Source organism: Ochotona princeps, chromosome 7 (genome assembly GCF_030435755.1).
Source record: "Ochotona princeps isolate mOchPri1 chromosome 7, mOchPri1.hap1, whole genome shotgun sequence".
NCBI classification, from domain to species: domain Eukaryota; kingdom Metazoa; phylum Chordata; class Mammalia; order Lagomorpha; family Ochotonidae; genus Ochotona; species Ochotona princeps.
The window spans coordinates 55,542,995-55,568,058 of record NC_080838.1 but is presented as its reverse complement, the minus strand read 5'-3'; the positions used below and the strand labels follow the sequence as shown (position 1 = coordinate 55,568,058).

The 25,064-nt window shown below is 38.6% G+C and overlaps 1 protein-coding gene and 1 long non-coding RNA gene across 3 annotated transcripts in view; one reads left to right on the top strand and one right to left on the bottom strand.

Annotated features, from left to right (window-relative positions):
• Window positions 1-7,025, bottom strand: part of LOC131480823 (uncharacterized) — a 33,564-nt gene extending 26,539 nt beyond the window's left edge. Inside the window, exons 1-2 of the long non-coding RNA XR_009245844.1 lie at window positions 6,897-7,025; window positions 3,359-3,451 (exon numbers count right to left, since the gene is read on the bottom strand). This is a non-coding gene — a long non-coding RNA (uncharacterized LOC131480823). The remainder of the gene's footprint in view (window positions 1-3,358; window positions 3,452-6,896) is intronic.
• Window positions 6,778-25,064, top strand: part of CCSER1 (coiled-coil serine rich protein 1) — a 1,128,290-nt gene continuing 1,110,003 nt past the window's right edge. For both annotated transcript variants that reach the window (XM_004590570.2, XM_058667043.1), the window contains exon 1: window positions 6,778-7,197. The gene's annotated coding sequence lies outside the window, so the exon portion shown is untranslated. The remainder of the gene's footprint in view (window positions 7,198-25,064) is intronic.

Genomic DNA, 25,064 nt, shown 5'->3' with positions numbered 1-25,064 from the left:
AATAATTTTCATTAATCATTTCAGCGAATATGTTCCTTCCTATAATTAGATTGAATCTCAGTCTCATTTTATCTTGCTTTTCTAGAGAAAGAATTATTAAAGTTATTTATGTTTGATTTTCACAAACATCAAATGTATATTTTTCAGAACTACATACATGGACATACTTGCTCTATTTTTTCTAGAAATTTGCCCCATTAAAGATTATTTTATGATGAATTTTGTTTTTTCATCTCTTAGCTTTTTATAATTTCATATTTCATCCTTATGATTCAGTCTTTATTAAAACAATTGATGCAGCAAAAGCTCATGATATTTTTTCCAAGGTATGGCATTGTCCTGACTAGTAATTTCAATTAGAAGCATCATAACAGAACAACACAAAAGTCAAGGTCAATTTTGTAGCCAGTTCTAAGAAATTCCACAATGCCGTTTTCATCACATTCACGTGATTGAACCCAATAGAAAAAGCCTCTCAGGTTTAGCACTAAGGGACATGCACTTACCATTCAATAAAAATAGTTGCTACATGATGGTTGCAGGAAGTACACATGTTAGAATGTGTTACAGCTACACGATTATGTAATCTACTGAGTCACTCCTATTTTAGTATCCATTGTGTATTTCTAATATTTGAAGTAAAGTTGGAATTGAAAACAGTTGAAAGAAAAAGCTTTGCTACATCAGAATGGTAGTTTAGAGATATGAATGTGTTTGAAGGCATAATGTACACATATATAACATATTCCACAAATAAACATGTCAAGAGCACCTGCCAACTTAAACATTAACTAAAATTTCTAGACAACATTGAAGATGTTAAAAATGGAGACTGAGAATAAAATTTAAATTTGAATGTAAATGTGTTATTTTAACTTTAGTTAATAAACCATAAACTTAAAATATACTGCTGCAGCTTTCTTGAACACACAGCCAATGCAAGTAGCATCAGAAATAGCTACTTTCCATACATTGCCTATCTTGGTTTAGTTGATACACAAATGATAATAGAAAGCTGTTTTTCACCTAAATATAAAATACAAGCAACTTTTTTATGGCAGACTTAAGTATCTGGTTTAGATTTCTTTTCCATACAAAGTAAATAAAATTCAAATAGCAATAAAGCAGTAACATTAGCCGTTTGAAAATCTAGACTACATAAAAACACACGAAGTATCCCTCTTCATCTTCTATACTGTGATATTTAAAAATAATTGAATCTCATTACTGACTGAACCAGACATAAGGAAAATATACTTAAATTTATAAAAAAGCATACACATTTGTTTCTAAAACTAAAATTGTGGTCAAATGATGAATAGATTGGTAAAATAAAAATGTCACCCATTTCACATAACTTTAGAAGATTAGTCTTCACAATTTAAGATAGGCTTTAGATAAATGACAAAAACTAAGAAATATACTTTTCACGTTTTAATTACAATTCATATGTCTGTATCTCCTGCTGTGATGTTTTGTTAAAAAGAGATCTCATTTGTGCAACTGCCAGTATAGAAAGTGACAGATGGTAATTTCCAACCTGCCACAGTACTGCTTTAAATGGTCAAGATGATTTTTTTAGTATTCTGTTTTATAATGCAACTAAATACAAGGCTATGGTTTTACTACAATTTATTTCTCTTATTGCTGTAATTGAATCTATTTATATGATTTATACCCAGATTTAGTGTTAGTTTCACATTTTTACCAATCTATTTCTAAGGATAGTCTATTTGATGTTTATTTTAAAACGTGTTAAATCCTATTTGTTTTGCTTAAGTGTCTATACCCACATGGACTGTGGAAACAATAACAGACCAATTTAAAAAAAAACAGTTAAATGAAGTCATGCAGATAGATTTAACTCATAGGCTTGACAAATTAATCAAGTAGTTGGGTTACTTTGCTCAAATGCTGCAATCAGAGAATACCAGGTACCTAATGTGAAAATCAACTTGCATGCCTAAGAAATTGTAATTTTCTCAAAGACCTGAGTCACTTTTGAAAGTAAAAACACGAATAAGAAAACTACGAGAAAGGAAAAGTTTGCAATGGTTTATCCGCTTATAAGAATTCACATGTTTTGTTTTGTTTTGTTTTGAGAAATCTGATTTTAATATGGTTTATCTCCCTTATTGAGGAGAGGCACATATTCAGAGAACGTTAAAGCTGGCACTGCCACCTCTTTTCAGGTGCGAACTGCCAGCTCAACTTTCTGCTCTGTGAACTAAGTAGTCTCCCCTGGAAATTCAGAATTACCTCAATTGCTGGGTAAGAGATACCTGCCCACTGTCCTCTACTTTCCATTCTCTCAGCCCATTGAATGGGCTTCGAATTACTTCACTTTGGTGACTTGGGACATTGTAACCCAGATACAAGAAGAGTGGCTTAAACTGACTTAATCTCGCTCCCAAGACTGCTCTACAGCCTTTAGGTAACCAGGGTTTAGCTTCTGCCTGGGATTTTGTCTGAATAGAGCCTGCTGCCTTGCCACCGTGAATAGGCAATACACTAAGTATAGTCATAACACCAAATTCCTGAAAAGGAATTCTGAGCTCTGCTGTACCTTGTCTACCTGATGGGTTGTCCCAGGTAAGAGTTTCCTGCATTATGACTGAGTTTTTCTGTGCTCTTTGGACTCAGAACTAAAGCCAAGTCAATCCACACTTTATCCCATGCTTTCTTGGCTTTGATCTTCATGAGTTGCTCCTTTGCCTTAGGATAACCATATGCTACTTTCATGTTACAATAGTTATTACAAAGGAATAATTTACCGCTCTTGATATGGAAGAAATCTAGAATGTGAGCACCATATTTACAGAGGTTCCTTGGATTTCTTTTATGCTGTCAGTGCTGAGTGCATTTTGTGATGTTATAACAGTGTATGACAGACTGAGTATTAAGTAAAGAAGTCATCCATTTTTCACTGGTTTGGAACCTAAGAAGAGCAGCACGGCAGAGAGCATCACATGGGAAGAAAGCGTAGAGAACTCACAATCATTTCTCTCTGCCTGTTCTCGCACAGGCACTAATCCCATTGTGGGGGCCAAATCTCATGACCTAACTTAACAAACTAATTATCTCCCAAAGATACCAGCAGCAAATATGATCAAAATACAAAGTAGAAGATAAGTTTTCCAGTACAGTAATTTTAAGGGACACATTCAAACTTCAGCAATTAGAATGAAGCAAAGGGGAGGTGACTGGCCTATTTTAACTCTTTAAACGCTCTTGATATACCTGTACCTCATCTGTTCGTATCAGAATGTGTGCATGTGAGTCTTAGCTTCACCACCGATTTCATCTTCTTGTTAACGTGTCCCTTGGGAGGCAGCAATAGTTGGTTCCTATCTCCCACCTGAGACCCAGGTTGAATTCCCAGCTTCTGGCTTCGGCCTGGCTCAGCACCGACTGTGGCAGGCATCTGAATCAGCTGATGGGAGAACTCTGTCTCTAAACAAAAAGAAAAAGAAAATTCTTAAAATGACATGTGATTTTACTTTAACTCATTTCATAATAATTGGATAATCCTAATAGATTATGAAATAAAGAATAATAAAAAGCCAGGAAAAAAGAACTGGAGATCATTTTTAAATTGTTAATGACATTTCACCTACAAATATTGTTTTGTAAAGGCATACAGTCTAATTCACTTTCCAAAATGTCTGTTGATTAGTAATGTGGTTAGAAAGAAAAATTATCTCCCTTATGTACCCTGAGCTCTAATTTCACTTTTTTTTTTTTTTTTTTGGTATAACTACTGAGGAATTTTTAATTTGGCTCATCACTTCAGTGGGAATTCAGTGCACATAAGAGGCACATATGTAATTGGCAACCTAATTTTTCTGCTTTCATCAAATGATGCAATGCCAAATCTTCATTGAACTTGCCAGTTAAATGCACTTGGGAACCCAACAGCAGCAAGCATACATGAGATGAAAATGAACAAACTGAAAAGAGTCATTAGCTTTCTGTTTTCCTATCACAGCAAAAACTGAATCATTGAAAATGCTACAAAATGGGAATTTCTACTTGAAATATTAAACAGCCTTGAAAGAGAATAATATACTTAACTTCAAAATGTTATTTGTTGCAGTTTATAAATGAGGTTTCCAGTGCAGTTTTTTCCATACACAAAAATGAGTCAAATTTTCAGAAGTGTGTTTTAAGTCATGAGTGTTCTCAAGTTTCCCTGTGCTCATACATATGATTTTTTAGTATTCATCTGGAAAGTAACTTGAGAAAATTAAACCAGAAATGTTGGTTTTATTTAAAACCATAAAGAGTAAAGGCACTTGATAGATTGTCATGTTTATCACTAATTCTGAATACAATTTGAGAGTGTGAAAATTACAATCAGTTGTGGTTACAAAATATGCTTTTGAAATATCTGGCTTACTATGGAATTTTGAAGTCAGCAATTAAATGAAAAAGTTAAATTAATAAAGAATTAGAACAGTAAAAGCACAAAATATTACAAAATATGATTGTACATTTTCAACAGGGACATTTAAAATGTCTATTTAAGATATTTTTAAAAACCCCACAGATTCATTCACTAGATTCAAATTTCCAGTAATCTGTTTTCTACCAAACTTCTGCAATGACAGCAGGTTGCTCTTGCTAAAACTGTGGGGAAAACTTTCTTTTTCCATGTTTGAGTTCACGTGTGTTAAGACCTCTATAATCCTGACTTAATTCTTAAAAAAGCAAACCTTTCTCTTTTGCAAAAGAAAAGAAGGAGGTGGATGGAAAGTACCAGTGCTTTGTATATCAGGTTACTTCATAATTATCACAATTCTACGGAAACGAGTAAGACTTCTGACTCAGGAGTCCTGACCAGGAGGGAGTATGCACAGTGTATTGAGACAGGTAGGCATAGCTTAACTTTGCTTAATCTTATTTTAAAGGCATACTCTTCAAAACCTTGACGTGCAAAATTTGAGTGAAGAAATAGTACCAGGTGTCTCACAGGGCACAATTAAATCCATACATTAGTTATTAGTATATACTCAAGCATAGAAGCTATAACATCCCATTTTCATTCCTTATTGAGTTAGTTGTACACTGGTCCCAACTTTGCTGTTCTTTCTTACCAATAACCCAGTTTTACACGCCCTCCTGAATATATCTACTTCACCAGATCTTGACCACGTGTTTAAACCACTTTTAAGGGACTAGAAACTTCTTGCATGAAACATGGAGGAATCAAGGACAGTTATGATCAACACAAAAAAGTATAGCATGCTGGTAGATGCTGTATAATGGGATCAACATATGACAACATTTTGAAGATACAGCAATAGCCATAAGTCATGGAAAATATGGCATATAATCATGAACCTTGCTGTCACTTTTCTAACCTCCTGTTTTTCTTCCTTTTGTGACATTTATGTAACAACAACTTAATTTTCCCTCAGTTGTCCCCAGGAGTACAGTTGCCACCAGGCCGAAATATACACCAACTACTAAGATACATTCACAAAGTACAGCTTGTTTGATTTCCAACATAGTCTCACCTAGATTTTGTACAAGTCCAGTTAGGTTTCATAGAAATGCATGCATACACACACACACATACACACACACACACTTTTGAAAGAAGCTTAGGTTGCTTGACTTCCGGAGGCTGATAAATATAAAAATCAGTGTAAAAAGTTTTGTAATCACGGCAGAAGGCTGCCCACAGCCAGGCTAGATATCAGGTGTATGAACCTAACATTGAGGCTGAATGAGGAGAGCTCAAAAAGTTCGTGCAAAGATGTTTTAAAGATAACTTTATGTTGGTTCAAGTCATCCTGAAATCCATGCATTTGTATTATTACCCGGGTTTGAAAAATGGCTTTCCGTGGCACCCCAACAGATACACACTCAAGTTTAATGCACTCCATCTGTTGTGTTGCTTGCTAAAGACATATAAACACAATGGACTGCAGATCTACAGGCGTGGTGCCAGGCAAGAGTTCAATACCCACTGCTAACCTGAAAGGAAATGGAGAACTGTCAGGGGAGAGAATCAAGGGAAAAGGAATTAGGCAAGTAACAGCTCCATGCATCAGAATTCCTCTTCATCTAGAAACTGGCAAATTTTCTCCAGGGAGCCATCAGTCAATTGATGTCAAATTGGTAGCTGGGTCTGTTGCAGTCCCTGTGTTGTGGAGAACCCTATGTGTAGGAACACAAGTTCCACTCAGTCACAGTGGCAACGCTTCTATTATCTTACAGCAAAATTGATTGCTGCAAATGGTTCCTGAGAGACCTGACCTGCTTCAAGGCAAGAAGTCAGGTTCCTTTGGTCGTGTGCCTGCGGAAGGCAGACACACTTGTCAGGATGCGAATGGGAGGAGGGATGTGAGGAAAAGAAGAAAGAACCTCCTCATTTCTTCCTTTGCAGGTGGAAGAGAAAGAAGCTAAAATCGGTGGCTTGGAGAGAAAAGATACAGTGCGTTTCCAGCGCGCCCGGGGTCCCTTAGATGCGCTCCGGAATGCCCCTATTCTCTCGACCAGTCCGTGCACTTGAACTCGACTACCCCAAGGATGGGCTTGGGAGAAAGCCAAGTCAGCACTGTCAGCTGGTCCCGCTTCCCCCAAAATGAAAACTCAGCAGCGGGGCAGCGGCGGGAGTGCGCGTGTTAATGCACGCGTGTGTGCGCGTAGCGGCGGACGCCAAGGGGCCCGGGCCGCCCTCCAGGCCGCCTCCGCCCCACCCCGCGCCACCCCCTCCCCTGTATAAAGGCCGCGCTCGGCGCCAGCGTCCTCGCAGCCCGGGAGCGCGGCCTGCCGGGGAAGCGGCCTCACACTCTGCACACAGTCGCACTCGGCGCGCTCACACTCTGGGAAGCGCCTCCCCACGTCCCTCCCCTGCCCTCCTCTAGGTTCGCTCCGCTCTCCCTCACCGCAAATAGTCGCCGACCGACTGCCAAGCCGCCTCTCTTGTCTCTCTCTCTTCACAACATGACTGACTGGGAAGCGGTGGCTCTGGCAGAGCAGCTCTGCTGGCGCAGCCAGAAGGAGCAGGAGGATTATTAAAACGCAGCTCGACTCTGTGCAACTGGGAGTGGAACGAAGGAGCCCAACGGCCGAGACGGGGAGGAGGGAGGGCAAAGGAGGGGACCAGGAAGGACACCTCTGTGCCCCGAAGACACAAATCTCTCAGTGCCCTGGAGCAGCCTTAACCAGCGGTGTGCAGCCCTTCAGGTAGTAATACCCCTGGTGCCCCCCGCGTCCGGCGGGTGGCGCGCCGCGTCGCCGCTGCGTGGTGGCCGGCCCCAGCGGACCCCGGGATGAACGCCTGGCAGGTGACCGCGCGGTGGCCGGGTCGCAGGCCGTGGGCCCGGCGTGTGTCTCCAGGAGACCTGGCCTTGCGGGCGGGATGGGAGGGAGGTGGACGGGTTCTCACGCCGCGGGCCCGCGACTCCCTGCGCGCTGCGTGGCCATTTCCTGCGCGCTCAGTTGTCCCCTCGCCGCCCCTTTCCAGGGCTATGCGGAGTGGGGCCGGCCGGAGAGGCAAGAGTTGGCGCAGGCTCCGGGCCGTCCCCTTCCGTGGTCGCCCGAGTCCTGCAGGTAGTGGCGACGGGCCGGCGCCTGGGCAACCGGGGCCGGGGCGGGGACGGCCGCGGAGCGGGGGAAGGGGAGGCGGCGGCGGCAAGGAGCTCAGGCTCTCGGAGGATCCGCAGTGCCCGGGTCGGGACCGCCTCTCGCCTCCGCCCGCTTCCTTCTGGCGCTGGCTTCCTGGATTGGAGGCAAGAGCCTCCCCAGCGGCGACAGGAACAGCCGTGACTTAGAGTGAACAAATTGCTTTGTGGTGGCGCCGCAAGGGTTCCAGGGTGTGTGTGTGTGTGTGTGTGTGTGCGCCTTCGTGTGTGTTCCTGCCTCGGACAAACACGGCCTTCATTCACCTGAGGAGGAAGTCAGCCCCGAATGAAACCGCAGGTGGCTGCAGGGTGCCTTCCTCATCCTCTGGCTCCGGTTCTGGTACCAGCGAAGGGCCGGGGTGCGCGCACGGCTGAGGGAAGGATTTGTGAATGGTGCTGCTCTGCGCGTGGCGGCAGAGCCTTGCTGATGTAAGGGAGGAGGCATCCTGAGTGAGAAGAAAGGCTATTTATGGCCAAGAGTTGTGAAATTTCTCGGGGTTTCCTTGAGTGTTTCCTGAGCGTCTCCCTCCCCCTCCAATCAGAATGAGAAGCCGTCCCCTGGCTGCCCCCTCTCGTGGGGCCTCACGTTTTTGCAGGTGGAAAAAAAATTCCCATTTTAGAAGTCACAGAGCTCTTGTCTTTTAATGTTTCTATGACTGCGTTTACCTCTCCAGAGCTTAGGTTCCCTGAATGCGAGCTTTAAGAGAAAATCCCCACTTGGTTTCAAAAGCTTTAATTTAATTAATTTATTTTAAAATATTGAAATATTTTCACAAGGATACCATGCTAGTGAAACATACACACAGCACACATCATTGTTAACATAATGCACACACGTTTTATATAAAGGATGCAGAAGCAGACACCTATATGGGTTTATAGCTGTTACTACCGATTCTTTGAAAACTAGTTATCAAGGGAAAACTTTAAAAACTCTTTAATCCAAGCTACAATTTTGTTTGTTTCTCTTTTTATTGCCTTATAATAAATAGAGATTCGAAAGGTACAGCTTGAAGTTTAGCGCTTACATGGTATAATGTCTGTCATACTTTAGCAAATTTATGTTCTTGAAAGTAACAGCCTGTGCAACTGACGACTGGGTTGACACTGTAGGACAGTGTCCCTCATATATGACACTGGGGTGTTTTTAAGGGTTGGCAAGCAGGCTGTCTTTAGAACATACTAATCCTTTACTCCAACCATTTCGCAGCTATTTCAAGTAAAGAGAACTGGTCAACCTACTGTCAGAATTCTTTGTCTTTATTTGCTGTAATTGAGGACCTTTTATGTTTGATCAAGACATGCCAATTGTTGTTTCTTTCTTTCCTCCAGCATGAAAGTGGCTTTCCTTAGTGGTCTTGTTTGTTTGAAAGACAAGACCGAGTCAAGAATTTGATATTTTGACTGGGTTAGATTCATACTGGTTTAAAACACATTGCTTAACTCGCAGTTTATGCAGTGTTAGTCTTAGATTGAAGGATTAACGTCCCCAAACCATTGGATTCTCGAGATAAAATTGAGTTTAAAATGTAGTCTAGTGAATTGCATTACTGCATTCATTTAAAGTCCTATTGATGAATATTGCTTTTGTTACTGTCAGAGGATCAGCATGTTTATTATCTTGTATAATGTATAATGTTAATGTAGAATGTTAAGTTAATCTTAAAGATACTTATACTGGATATGTGTTTAATGTTAATTTGCATAAAACTCACGAAGTGCAATATGAAGAACTTCTGTTTTTACAACAGTTATTTGACTTTGCATTTTATTTACTCACCATATTCCTGGTAAAAGAGCTGTTATGTGTGAATTGCTGCCTAGGTGTTGTGCAGGAAACTGAGACTGCCCGGGCCCCTTGGGCTTCACACTGTTGGCCAGTTGAGGAAATGTGCTACTGATGCTTGAACACAGAGTTAACAGCCCCCCACAGTGAGAGATTACATATCTAATGAGGACTACAGGAGTTCAGAGCATGACAATGACATTTCATACTGAATTTTGTTTGAAAGGGCTTCAGGGTGTAAGACTTACTGGGTGTGATCTTAAAGGATAAATTGGATTAGCAGGTTGCGGGTGAAAAAATATAATAAACATGCAAGTCTCCTGGAATGATAGGAGAGGGAAAAGATATAGAAAAGATGTATTTGTTACGAAGCAGATTAAAATATTGCTGGGTATTGTACAAAGTGCAACATGCATCTGCTTTTGATATATAATGTGGGTACATTCCGTTATCAGAGTTCACGGTCCAGCTTCTGCAGTTGAAAACACAAGTCTTTGTATTACCTGTTGATAAGCTGTACATAACTAGTACTACTGCAGTTGTAAAATAATGTATTTATGCACACATGTGCTGTAGGGGCCAATGTTTGGCCCAAGACTTGAGCATGTGAGGCGCCCACAACCTGCATCTGAACATCTGCATTGGTGTCCTGGTGCTGAGTCTGAGTCCACCTTCTTGCTGTGAAGCACCCTGAGCAGCGGCAGGTGATGGCTCAGTTAGTTGGTTCTCTGCTACTTGTGTGGGAGACTCAAGTTGAGTTTCTGGCTTTGGGCTTTGACCTGGCTTAGCCCTAACTGTTGTGAGTAATTGGGGAAGGAATCAGAAGATGGGAACTCTGTCGTTTGGTCTCTCAAATCAATGTATAATTTAAAATAAAGAAATACTTTTAAATATTTAACTATAACTGCATCATGCTAAAGTGTTACATTTGGTAATAGTGACGAAGTGGTGTGGTCACAACCTCTTTATGCTGAGATGCTTTGGATACTTCCTTGACTAAGTATTAAGTTTGCCCTAAAGAAGTGTGATGATGTGTAATAGAATGAATGAGCATTGAGCAACACTTAATTCTTCATATAAAACATGTAACTCATTAATATTTTCTTTAATGTTTTAAAGTTACACTTACCTAGTCTCTTATATGTTATAATAAGTGGTTGTAAGCATCTGCCTAATATTTCACCTGGCCTTAACTTGGAATGAGTATGGAACTGTGATTCTGGATTTATGGGAAATTTCTAAGAATTGTAAGAATAGTTTTAAAAATTATTATTTCCACTAAATAATGGTACGATTATAGGAGCATAAAATCTGATCTTATTTTTTTTGTACATTTATGCTTGCTCTTTGTTTTGCACACAAAGCTGTTAAAATGCCTTTCTTCATTTACAAAGAACTGTTAATATAAGGAGAAAAATTACTGCATTCCATAGGTGTTGTTTTCGGAGGACAACCATACTTCCATCATTTCTTCACTTTAAAAGAGTAAAGGGAAGCGTTTGTTGGCTTTGAGCCTGATAATCTCATATGACACTCCAGAAGTATGTTATGGTGACAGTAAAGTAATTGTACACATATTAGATATGACTTTCAATGACCAAATGGAATTGCTTTCAGATTACTTGAATTAAAAGATTTTCTCATACCTTGTTTGACAGTGAATAGATAAGAGTTATTATAAAAGTGAAAGCCTATTAAATCACCAATTTCATATTCATGCTAGAATAGAATTTCTAGCATGGTCAGGGTACAAACCAGCCTTTCTGTTTATTGGTCCCTTTTGAGTTTGTTTTTGGATTGCATGCCACACGTATAGCATTGGATAATGTAGTCTTCTCTGCTCTATGACTGACAGCTTCTGCATGATTTCCCTACTGGATAGTGACAGAATCTGTTTGCTTTATATTGAGGACATACATTCCTATCAGCAATGTAATCTTCACTGTACGAGAGTGTCAGCTAACAATAATACATGAAGTCCGTGGTGGGAGAGCAATGAAAAGATTAAGGACAAAAATCTGTAGCAGAGAAAATAGTCTCACTAGGAAGCTGAAACTAAATATAAAAATGCAAAGCTGACTGTCCTAAACAAGTTTTATTTTCATTTTTAACAGCCATATTGCAATTTAAATCGTTTCCATTGTGAGGTAAATGAAAAGAAAAACATAAGGTGGTGATTGAAAATATTAGGGTTGTAGGTGTGAAATTAAAACTTGCCAAAAGAGTTCTGCTTCAATTATTTGAAGTTGTTTGCCAAAGTTCTTGCTTTATGCTTGATATATGACTTTTGTCATATATTTACTTGTTTATTTATTGAATTTTGAATTGTGTGGTACAATTTTGTGTAGGCTGGGATTTCCCTCCAAACTCCCACCCCCGTCAGATTTTTTCCATTTTGTTATAATGGTGTAGTCCTTCATAAGAAATCATAATTCTATCAGTCTCTTATTTAAGTGTACCCTGGCATTGTTGGTACAGACAATGTCAGACAGTCCATCTTCCCATTGTCTACACATGTCATATATTCTTTATACTGCATTAACAATTTTAACAGTTGCATTAAGTTGTTTAAAATTTCGTAAAACCATAATAGTGTTTGGTTTCTCAATAAAACAGTAAAGAAATCCCTTATTAAAAATGGCAACCTTTTAAAGAGATTTATTTATTTATTTATTACCAGAGAGAGAGATTGAGAGACTGAGAGACATCTTTCATCTGCGGTTCTTGCCCCAAATGTTGGCAATGGGTTGGAGCCAGGCTAGGTAGACCAAAGCCAGGAGCTTATTTTGAGTCTCCCATGTGGGTGCAGGGACCCAAGCCCTTGTGTCCGCCCCCACTGTTATCCCAGGTGCATTAGCAGGGAGCTAGATCAGAAGTAGAGCAGCCACAACCATGTGGGATGCCAGATTTGCAGGCGGGGCCTTTGCCTCTTATACAGTAGCTCAGGCCCCTAATGGCAAAATCCTTAACCCACAACAGTGTTTCTCCAAAGTGTAATCTTTTGAAGAGCAACAGCAGCACTCGCGATTTGTTAAAATGCCCTATCTCAAACCTCCCAACAGAGTGGTTCAGAAATTCTGGAAAGAAGTCATCTATGTGATTTTTTTATGTGCTCTGAAATTTGACAGCCATTGAACATCAGTAGTGTAGAGTGAAATATGAATGCTGTGTTATCTGTTTTGTATCTAAATACTTCAATATTTTCTAAAAAATCTGAAGTTTAGGGGCCTGGTGCAGCAGCCTAGCAGCTAAACTCCTCACCTTGCATGTGCTGGGATTCTTTATGGGTGCCAGTTTTAATCCTGGAGCCCCTGATTCCCATCCAGCTCCCTGCTTTTATCCTGCGAAAGAGGTTGAGGATGACTCAAAGCCTTGGGATCCTGCACCTGAGTGGGAGATGTGGAAGAAGCTCCTGGTTCCTTACTTCGGATCAGCACAGCTTGGGCCATTGGGGGACTGAATCATTGGACGGAAGATCTTCCTCTCTGTCTCTTTTGCTCTCTTTATATCTGAGTTTCCAAATGAAAATAAATAATCTTAAAAAAAAAACCACAGAGGTTTAGTTATTTAGTTTCTGAAACTGTGTAGCTCCAGCAAGAGTGCCATACTGTTTTCTGATGAAAATTTTAGTTTTCAATTCCTGTGACGTGTTTGCTGTTGATTGGGCAGGATTACTTGAGAAGTTAGCTAGAGTAATGATTTCAGGCTGACCCTCATTGTTAGTCATTGAAAACGTGAAGATTATGCACTCTGCATACAGGTTGACTGTTTTATGTTGACTAGTGTGATATTTTTAGTCGTGATGCATAGCACTTACACAACTGTGCTGTTACACAAAAACAGCACGCATGTAGAATGTTTGAAAGTCTTACTGCTGAAATGCATCCCATGCCACCATATCTCTGTTTTTCAGGAGATAACACGTTCACATTCTGCTCTCCTCTTCTTCCCATGTGCCCCACTCATTGGTTCTCTATTTTGTATATGAGCTCAGTCACCCTTCCCTAAGCATATCTTTCTTTATTAATTTACTGTGTCAGTTACCCTATTGTATGTTTAGTTCCATGCTCCCCTGCTTTGTGATACTTATTAGGGTTGTAACGTTACATGTATTTTTTTTACTGGTTCAGTGTAATTACCCCCATTCGGGATATAAGTGTCTGGCATCCAGTAGATGGCCACTAAATACTGCTTGTATGAATATTTATATTTATGCCCTCCTAAAAAGGATGTTTTGTTTTATCCAATGAAAGATACTTGAATAAGTAAAGATGAAAGGAATATTTGAACATTTACAAATACATGTATTACTTTCCTTTATAATATAAAATAATGGAAAATTGTTAGCAGTAGCAGTGGTTCTAATGTGCTTTTTTATGTGACAGACTTCAAATATTATAAAAATTGTTTGTAGGTATATATTAGGAAAAACTGAACATTCTATGGGCTGCCACACTTAGATTTCTACAGTGATGCAAAATAATGAATCTAGTTGATAGAAAGCTGAGGCGATATCCTTTCTAATTTATCATTAGACTCAGGGCCCACCAGTATCTGTGACATGTTGCTGCCTGGGTGACTGACAGACATGAGGGAGAAATGCAAAACTGATAATACCATTTTCTTACACCTTATTGCTTTTTTCAGGACCTTTATTCTGTATTGTCAGTGTAGTTCAGTCACAATTGTCTTACCTTGCCTGATCAGTCTCCTAACACTTGAATCCAATCTAATTTCGAGAATATATACATTTTTACAGAGAATGTTAGATATCCTATTTGATATTTGAATTTATGTAGCTTTCCCTTCAGAAAGGTTCCTGTGGGTTTTGAACACCTTGCTCAAGAAAAGTTGACCTTAAACGCAGTCATGGAGTTGGTGACTCCAACAGTCTTTACATGAGTAGGAAGTGAGCCCACAGGGTAGTGCATGCCTAGTTAACTTTATCTTTGACTCTTCAATCTTCTGTGTGCTGATTTAACTTTGGCTATAATGAAGTTCAGGTGCATGAAAGGAAATATTTAAAGGCTGATTCCACTAAGTTAAGAGAGATGTAATTACATTTGGTGATTCTGGGCCTTCTGTAAGCTAAACTATTTGTACATAGTTACACATCTTATAATGCGTTTAAATTAACCAATAACATGAATAAAATTCAATGAATATTTCCTAGGAGAAGCAATAATCAGTCGTTTATGTGATTGTTTCATGTACAGCATTTTGTCAAAGTCTGTTTCTGTTACTGCAACTATATGGTCATTAACTTGAGTCTCAGCTGTGCTCCTGATTCAGGAGCATTCCTTGTGTATGTTAGGGGGATCGACTGGTTTCTAACCCAGAATATTGGAATTTAGAATTAAGCAACCTGTGAAATTCAGATCTAATAATGGATCTTATTTCTACTGATTATACTTCCTTATTAGAATTAAAATTTATTTCTCCAATAGTTTTATTTGCAGCCTACACACTTCTTGCATTTTAGCAATTTGTTTTTGTTTTGATGAGGACTTCTGCACTTGCGTTTTTTTTAAAGACTAGGATTTGGCCTTGTTCAGTACTGCGTTGAGTGAATACTTTGGTCTGCTGCAGGCTTCTCAAAATAGAGCCGCTTTCCTGCCTCCCCAATCGTTGGCAGCTCTTAGAGGTACACTTCATCTCAATACTCATTCTTGGAATTTCGTGATGCCAAGTTCTTATGTCATATTGCCATATCCTGAGAAACACATACTTGTTGTGCTTCTTGCAGATATTCACGCCCGGGTTCCCATGCCACTTCCATAATGCTGTCCAAATCAAGTACTAAGTTATGTGTGTCACCAGAGTGCTTTGTTTTGGTGCATGTAATCTATCTTGCCCTGGCTTTCTCTTGCATACAGCTACTTATATACACCATCACTGACACTGATTTTATTAAGGTATTTTAGATACAAGTAGATGTATTTAGAAAGGAAAAGGCCTCCTACAGTTATAATCTTAAATTATAAATTACCAGTAACTCATGATGCTGAACAGCTTAATCCACAAAAAATATGCAAATTATTCTGTATCTTGTTTGGTTGTCAGCTGTGATGTGTATATATATTAATATGTATACAGTGTGCATGAATTCTTTTAAGTTTCTGTTGACTTTTCTAGTCAGTTGTTAAATTCAAGATGATCAGGTTCTTCTGCATTCTCCTTCACAACCTCATTTGAATGTGGTACATTTAGAATAGATCAGCTGGAGAAAAAAACCTCAAACTATGAAGAACTTTCTGTAATATTACCTATTCATTCATGGAACTAGGCAATACTTTGGGCCCCAAAAGGTATTTTGGGGACAGGTGTTTGACTTACCAGTTTGGATGTCTGGTCCCATATTTGTGTGTGTCAGTTTGCATCCTAGCTCTACTCCTAATTCCAGCTTCCTGCCAATATGCATTCTGGGAGGTGGCAGGTGATATCTCAAGTATTCAGGCCCCAGACACCCATGCAGGAGATTGGAATTGATTTCCCAACAAATCTCTGTCTCTGAATCTCATGTAATTTTTTTACATTGTTTATTATTAATTTGAAAGTTACAAGAAGAGAGACAGAGATTGTGTATTTCGTGGTTGACTCCCCAGATGGCCTCAGTGCCCAGAACTGAGCTGATCTTAAAGCAGTAGCCAGGATCTTCTGAATTTTCATTGTGTGTTTAGGGACGCAAGGACTTAAACCATGCTCCGTTGCTTTCCCAGGCCATGAGCAGAGAGCTGGATTGGAAGTGAAGCTCTGGGGCTTGAGCAAATGCCACAGGCAGAAGCTAAGCCTACCACATCACAGTGCTAACCCCTAATTAAATTTTTAAAAATTTAAAAATTGTTTACCCATGTCTACTATCTTAATTCAACCTTTCTGGGAGTCTCAGTAATGACAGGCTTTCCTTACTGACTAAATTCAAACCAGTCTGTCATATCTGTGTACCTATTAATTGAAACTGAGTTTTTGAAATAATTACTTATTGTGATTCTATTGAGTTTTGTTTTTGTTTATGTATGTGGAATTATTGTTTTCAATAGAAGCAAATAAGCATATTCAGATTTACAGATAAAATGAAACCAAACATGAGTGAATGAATGTATCCTATCTCACATGCCTGAAATTGACATAGATGTGCATTGTCCAAAAAGAAACTGAACCATCATCAAAAAGTCTTATTTTCATATAAGATAATATCCTGTAAAGAGTGTGCTATTGGTCCAACTGATCACTTTTACATGATATTGACAAATAGTGTGCTGTTTGGGTCTTCTTTATAGGGATATTTTGATATGTTGGGCATTTGTTTCTCTTTTTGTCATTCCTTTATTCCTAATGTATCAACTGTAGTTAATAGAAGCTTGTCCTGTATAGGAGGAAGTGGTTCACCTTGTAGTTCTACCGTTTGCATTTGTTATGTAAGTTGTTTCTTGATTTCTTCTTTTCTTTCACCCATTGGTTACAAACATTCTTATTAAAGAATGTTTCAGTAATGAAGCAGAAGAATAAAGCCTGTATTTCCTAGTAGCATTTCCTTGAGAATCCCTTTAGAGGCATAATCAGGACTCAAAAAATAATTTAAGAATAAAGAAGAGGTGTTTTTTAAAGTGTGAAAATGTAAAGTGAACAGAAGTTTTTTGGAAGCTGAAAGCTATGATGTTGGTTAAGAAGCTGTGATGGTTATTCCCTGCAAATACAGACACATTAAGAGCTGTGTACACGCCAGTTCACCCCTTCAAGGGTTACCAAAGCCAGGCAAGTAGTTATGACATGCTGAATAAGCTCATGGTTTAGAAAGCTCGAAATTCCCTTGTTAAATATTTAAAGGTATGTCAAGTATGTGATTTCATTAATTTTATGGATTAAAAGCCAGTGGTGACATTTTCTAGTACCCGAGATGAAAACCTCCTGTAAACACTTTGTCTAAATAATGCTGTTTTCAACCTGCTTTAGGAGTCAGCATGTATGTGTGCTTACAGTTGAGGTGTTCTACAGTGAAACTCTTAGGAAACGGAGAGGAATTTTGGTAACGGTAGGAATGATGTGTGTTATGTAGAGGTTACCCCAAGACTCTTCAACACTTAGTCTAGCTGAAGATTTCTGAAGGGTCAAAAATGAAAACTTCTGATGAAGGATGTGATCAAGGACAGATAGGGTCTTGCTCTGATTATTATCTTCAATGGATGAGAACTGTGCAGTTCCCACCCTCAACAAAAAGGTACAAATATTATTAAAATGTTTACACTGAGTATTTTTTTTACTTTATGTAAAACCTTTATCACTGTTTACTATATATGCTTATGTGTGAACATACACAGACAAATAATATTACAGTTTCTATCATGGAGCCTGCCTGGTGTAATTTTCTTCTAGTAATATAATCGCTTTTAGTACCAGCTTTTTCTTGAAGAGGAAAGTTTTGTGTTTTTAAGAATCATTAATACAGAAACTGTGTCATATATCTGTTTATTCATTTGAAGGTTTACTCTAAGGATTTAGCTCCTAACACTGAAATCTGCCATCTGATAGGAACATTGGAAACTCCAGCAGAATTTCTGGAACAGTCTTGAGGCTGAATTTCTTCTCCAGAAAACCTCTGTGTTCGCTCTTCATTATCAAGGATAATTTGCTTTGAAGTAACATTATTTAAGATATTAATCATGTCTACAAAATACCATCATAGCAGCATTTTGACCAGTATTTGAAATACCAAACAACAGAACACCATAGCCAAACTAAGTTGATGGGCAAAATTGACCTTCACAGGGGTAGAGTAAAGGGTAACTTACTCACAGAATCTTTCGGTTTTACATCATCATTTGATGTCTACAACCTGTCTTCTCTCTGGATTCAACATTCACAAATTCTCCAAGCTCTGTATCAAAAATATTTGGAAAAAATGTATTTTTTCTTGTCATTATGTTTTAAGATTTATTTATTTGAAAACTGTATTTATAAAAAGAGAGACAGAAAGAGATTTTACATCTAGTATTTCATTCCCACATGACCATATTAGTTATGGTTGAGTCAGGCTGAAGCAGGGAGCCAGAAAATCCATCAGGGTCTCTCACATGAGTGGCAGGTGTCCAAGTACTTGAGCCATCTTAGCTACTTTCCAGCACATTCCCATGGAGCTGGTTCTATTGTGAAAGAGCTAGGACTCAAACAGGAGGTCACATATGGGATCTGTCATCATTGGCAATCCCCAGACTTTGTCATTATTTCTTGTGCAGTATAACATAACAATTATTTATATAACGTTTAATTTGTATTAGGTTGTGTATCTCATTATCTGCTGGGGATTGGTTCCAAATTGCTCAAGTCCCTTATCAAAAATATGATACTATTTGTAAGTATTTAGGGCTCTAATGTTATATATAATGCCACTTTTCATATTCCAGTACTATGATTTGTTTAATTTCACTTAATGAATATGCACCTGTCTTCCTAGATTTTAAGGTACTTTGTAAGCTCAGCATGCTTTATTAATGCAAATATCAGTCTCCCATGTTTTCAACATCTTGTAACAGAGCTGTCTCTTTGTCACACACACACAGAAACAGAGAGAGATAGAGAGAGAGAATATATGTGTTTAAGCCTTTTCATTTACAGTGATCTCAGCTATCTTTTCAGGCCTAACACCAAGAAACCTTGCATGACTACTTTCAAGTGCCTGGGGAGTTTCTGTTGCTTCACTCTGAGTTGTGAGCAATACCTACATAGCACCAGACAATTACATATAGTCTGCTCAGCTCCAATGCATTTTTGTACAATGAGAACTCCTACCCTGGTAGGTAAATGGAGGCAATTATGTCTGTAAGATGAAAAATTTCGTTCTGAATGATTAGTTTCTACAACATGTTGGTATTTAACCTCTGCAAGTTGCTAAGGCTCAATACAATTTATAATGATGCAAATGAAAACCACAACAGAGGTATATAATATCATTTACTTACTTCATATTCCTTTTTTAAAATCTGGAGTGACTAGTTGTGGTTTAACTTTGGAAGTGCTTATTGGATGGTTTCATTTCGTTTGTAGTCCTATGTGCCTTTTAAATCTTATTATTGCATTTAAAATACAATGCATTGCTACATCAATGTGGTTTTTAGTTTTGTGCTCTGCACCCAGATTTGAATTCACAGATTTCACTGACTTGTAATACATATTGTATCAAAAGTGATTTTGCTTTTAAAATTCATAGTTTGTGTACAGATGGGCTGACTATCTCTACATTGTATGGCTTATGATCTTTACGCAGTCCTTGATTAAGGATCACATTATATTTGTCCTTTTGGGACTGGCTTCTTTGAGCATAATGGTCTCTAGTTGGAACTATTTTGTTGCAAATTGTAGAATGCTATTCTTTTCAGTGGCTGTGTAGTATTCCATGGAGTAGGTACTTTGTAAGCTCAAGAAATTTCAAGAAATGTCTGCTCATTTCCTTTGTCCAGTTCTTCAAAGGGTTGTTTGTGTTGTTGAGTTTCTGAAGTGCTTTGAAAATCCTGGGTATGGGCCCGGCGGCGTGGCCTAGCGGCTAAAGTCCTCGCCTTGAAAGCCCCAGGATCCCATATGGGCGCCGGTTCTGGTCCCGGCAGCTCCACTTCCCATCCAGCTCTCTGCTTGTGGCCTGGGAAAGCAGTCAAGGACGGCCCAAAGCTTTGGGACCCTGCACCCGTGTGGGAGACCTGGAAGAGGTTCCAGGTCCCGGCTTCGGATCGGTGCGTACCGGCCCGTTGCAGCTCACTTGGGGAGTGAAACATCGGATGGAAGATCTTCCTCTCTGTCTCTCCTCCTCTCTGTATATCCGGCTTTCCAATAATAATAAAATCTTTAAAAAAAAAAAAAAAGAAAATCATGGGTATTTGTCTGCTGTGTAGCGTGCAAAGATTTTCTATCATAAGCCAGTCCCAAAAGAACAAATGCTATATATTCCCTCTGATATAAGGCAGCTTTCATGCAAAACAGATAGATACATATATTCTTTTTTCTTTTTTAAAGGATTACATTACATTATGTGACACAGTTTTATAGGCATTGGAATTCCTCCTACCCCTCCCCAAACCTTCCCCACCTGGTGGATTCCTCCACCTTGTTGCATTACCACAGTTCAGATTCAGTTGAGATTCTTTCATTGCAAGCATCTACCAAGCATAAAGTCCAGCATTTTATTGTCCAGATAAGTTCAACGGTTTCTTGGGGAGACCATCTCTGGTCTGAAGGTAGAGCTGGCAGAGAGATACATATATTCTTATAGAGGAACTGTGTAACAGAGATTATATTCTCATAGAGGAAGTATGTAATAGAGACTACTATACTGGGAAGTGAAGCTTCATTGCAATATTCATTTCTACTCTGGAATAAAAAGAGGATTCCCAAAGAAATTGTTATATATACCTTGACAATTTGATACTAAATTTTCTATCATAACCTGTTTCTATATTGCCATGATATACTCAAATAGCAGAATATTAAACTTGTAACTTGTGAAAGAACTATACTACTACAATAATTTAGGGAGAAAATGGTAGGTGTGGAAAATGGGGAGGGAGAAGGAACAGGAGGGGCAAATTCCTATACCTGCAAAACTGTATCATGGAAGATAATAACAATAATGGAATAAAAAGACTTGTTCTAGATTTTTCTTTGTTGATTTGACTGTATTAATGCATTTTCCATCCACAGAATATCTTATAATCAAAATTACCTATTTTTCTTTCACTGTTTTCATGCCTTGGAATGTGACTGTGCAACTAAAAACTCAATACCATCACTTACTGTGTACAACAGCAACAACAAAAAATCTATGACTTAATATACTATAAAAAGTAAAAATAAGACCAGAAATGACCTTTATGACCAACCATGATTTCCTAAGTAGTCTTTAGAAAACATTTTTTTTTTTGCCTTTGACATTGATGAAGAAGTTTCTCATAAATTTCTGGAAGTAATCTGTGAGTTAATTTTACCTAATTTAGCATTCACTGAAAGCTGCTATTAAGTATCTGTGACGTAACACCTTAACCTCTCCAAGACTTGAAAATAAACCAAGTGGGAATATGTTTTAAACTAGACTGTTCAAGTAAAGTGGTGAAAAACGACAAGTGAGATAAGTACTGTTATGGGCTGTATGGTTATGTATCCGCCCCATTCCTAACATTCTTCTTATGTATCTAATCTTTTGAAAAGTGAGACCAGATTTATATAACACAGATGTAGAATTTTAATCTACATCTACGGTACAAGAATGGAAGATTAGAGGAATATTTTAATATGTAAAGTCTTTAAACTTTTATGCATTGTGAAATAATACTCCCACATTATGCTTTTACTCATGTTTAACTGTAGTACATGCAATGGTTATAATCTGCAGAGTATCTTCTCTCAAAATCACTGTGTTACAGTGTGCATTGCCCCTGTGTTAGGCTGGTTACCTTTGTCTTAATTTCCAGCATGTTTGGTCTGCAGCTTGGATTTGCTTCAAAGAGTAGATCATAGTAAAGATACTAGTTAGGTAAAAAAAGACGGAGATGTTGTTGGAAGATTTACTTTAATAATTTTACTAAGTTTTAACTATCATTGGCTGACATAAAGAAGTGTAATTTTTAAAAAAGATTTATTTTTAAATGAACAGTAGATTTACAGAGAGAAGGAGAGACAGAGATTTGGATCAGTTGGCCCACTCGCTAAATGGCTGCAATGGCTGGAGATGAGCAGATCCGAAGCCAGGAACCAGGAACCAGGAGTCTATTCCAGATCTCCCACACTCAGGGGTTCAAGGACTTTGGTAATCTTCTGCTGCTTTCTCAGGTCATAAACTGGTTTGAAAGTGCAGCAGCTGTGACATGAACAGGAATCCAAATTGTATGCCGGCACTTGGAAACAGAGGATTAGCTTGTTGAGCCACTGTGCTAGCCCCTGCAAGTGAATTTTTTTCTTTTTCTTTATTAATTACATTGTATTATGTGACACAGTTTCATAGGCTCCGGGATTCCCCCAACGGTCTCCCCGTGCCCTCCCCCCATGGTAGATTCCTCTACCTTATTGCAGTATTACAGTTCAAATCCAGTCATGCTTCTTTCATTGCAAGCATGTACCATGCATAGAGTCCAGCGTCTTATTGTCCAGATAAATTCAACAGTTTCTTGGGGAGACCATCTCTGGTCTAAAAGCAGAGCTGGCAGAATATCGTCCCGACCAATTAAAAGCTATAACATAACATCAACAACAATTTACATCATTATGGAATTAATTGACATGGTATTGAGTAACCAATATGTTAAAAAAATGCAAGTTCTTTAAGATATGATGTTATGTATAACATGTTATGTATGTTATATGTTGTGTATAAACTAAAATTGAAATGTCAATGAGGTAGTCACAGAAGGTGGTTAAGAACTCGCATTTATTTTTAACATATTGGTTACTCATTACTATGTCAATTAATTCCATAATGATGTAAATTTTTGCTGATGGTATGTTGGAGCTTTTAATTGATCAGGATGATACTCTGCTGGCTCTGCCTTCAGACCAGAGAGGGTATGCCTAAGAAGCTGTTGAACTTGACTGGACAATAAGATGCTGGACTCTGTTTGGTATATGCTTGCATTGCAATGGGGGAATCTCAACTGAACTTGAACTGTGGTTATGCAACAAGGTGGAGGAATCCACCATGGTGGGAGGGTTTGGGGAGGGGTGGGGAGAATCCAAGTACCTATGAAACTGTGTCACATAATACAATGTAATTAATAAAAAAAAAAGATTGTAAAAACAAAAACAGCTGCATATGGGGAAGGATCAAGAAAAATGAGGAAAGCTTATGTAACAACAACATTAAAACAAACAAAAAAAACAAAAAAATAAATATAGGAGTACAGAAAAAAATGCAAGTTCTTAACCACATCCTGTGACTACTTCATTGACATTTCAATTTTAGTTTACATACAACCAGCTTTTATACACCTTAAAATAGGTCTAGAGTGCTACCCAGCTGTCTCATGTCTATTTTCATTTTAGTATTTAGCAGTTTATAGTGTTGAAGCATAATTTTCACTGAACTTGGAGGATTTTAGAATAATCTAAACTGGCTTAACACTTTAACAAGGCATATGTCAACAGTTGAGGTGCAGAACAGTTTCAGGAGGGGTGTGCAGAGAAATCTTCAATACCTCAGTGAGGAGTAACTAATCTTTGTGTCCTACCTAGTAAGGTATATGTGAGTCCCTGCTGACCATTTCCTGTCTGGTTCCAAGCTTTCCTTGTTGTTCTCTCTCTATCTATTCTAATTTTTTGTTGTTCTTTTCAGGAGGGGCTTTAGGGCGACCCTGATGGTCATTGCAAGAGAGGGTGGGTGGCCTAGTGGCTAAAGTGAATTTAAAAAAAAAATATTTGTGGGCTCGGCAGCGTGGCCTAGTGGCTAAGGTCCTCGCCTTGATCCCATGTGGCCCTGGTTCTAATCCCGGCAGCTCCACTTCCTCTCTGTCTCTCCTCCTCTCAGTATATCTGACTTTGTAATGAAAATAAAATAAATCTTTTTTAAAAAAAAATTTGTTTGTTTTTATTGGAAAATCAGATACACAGGGAGAAGGAGAGACAGAGAGGAAGATCTTCCGTCTACCAATTCACTCCTCAAGTGGAGGCAACAGCTGGAGCCTAGCCAATCCAAAGCCAGGTGCTAGAAGCTTCCTCTGAGTCTCCCACATGGATGCTGGGTTCCAAGGCTTTGTGCTGTCCTCAACAGCTTTCCCAGGCCACAAGCAGGGAGCTGGATAGGAAGTGGGTTGGCCAGAACACGAACCATACCCATATGGAATGCAGGCACTTGCAAGGTGAGGAGTTTAGCTGCTAGGCTACCGTGCCTGGCCCAGCAAGTATAATTTTATATCAGCTGTTTTTTATGTAATTAGATAAATTTTTTTTCAAATACTGCTTTAGAAAATTATTTTACAAAATACTTCCCTCGAAGATGGTCAATTTTCTTTGACTTGAAAATGTGAAATTGACATGAAGGAAACCATCAATATGGAAATAATAGTCTTACCCACTTTCCTATAGCCCTTGAACCTTTTTACCCTAATTAACTATGTAAAGATTATCAAAAATACAAAAAAAATTAAAAAATAAAATTAAAAAAAAGTAAAATGTGAAATTGCTTTGGCCATGTTCTTGAACTATTTGTCCGATCTCTAAAAATACATGAATTATTTTCCTTTTAGAATGCTCTGATATATTTATAAAATTAATTGGCATTTGGGATTAAATGTTCATTTTCATGGTCTCAATTAGGATGTTAAATCATGTATCTATTGTTTTCAGTCTACTATTTTATCTTCATTATTTTACATCTTATTAGTTTATTCATAGCTCATTTTATTATTTAAGATTAAAAACATTTATTTGACGTTGGAAGGCAGTCTACTTGAAAGACAGGGTAACAGAGAAGGGGTCGTAGGGGGGAGATTGAAGTTCCATCCCCTGGTTCATTCCCCAAAGGCCAGCAGCAGCCAGAGCACAGCCAGAGCACAGCCAGAAAACCGAATCTCTGCCTTGGTCTCCCCCACGGGTGGCTGGGCCAAACACTGCAGTTGTCTGCCTTCCAGAATGTATCAGAGGAAAGCTAACTTCAATGATCTAATTTTCTTCTC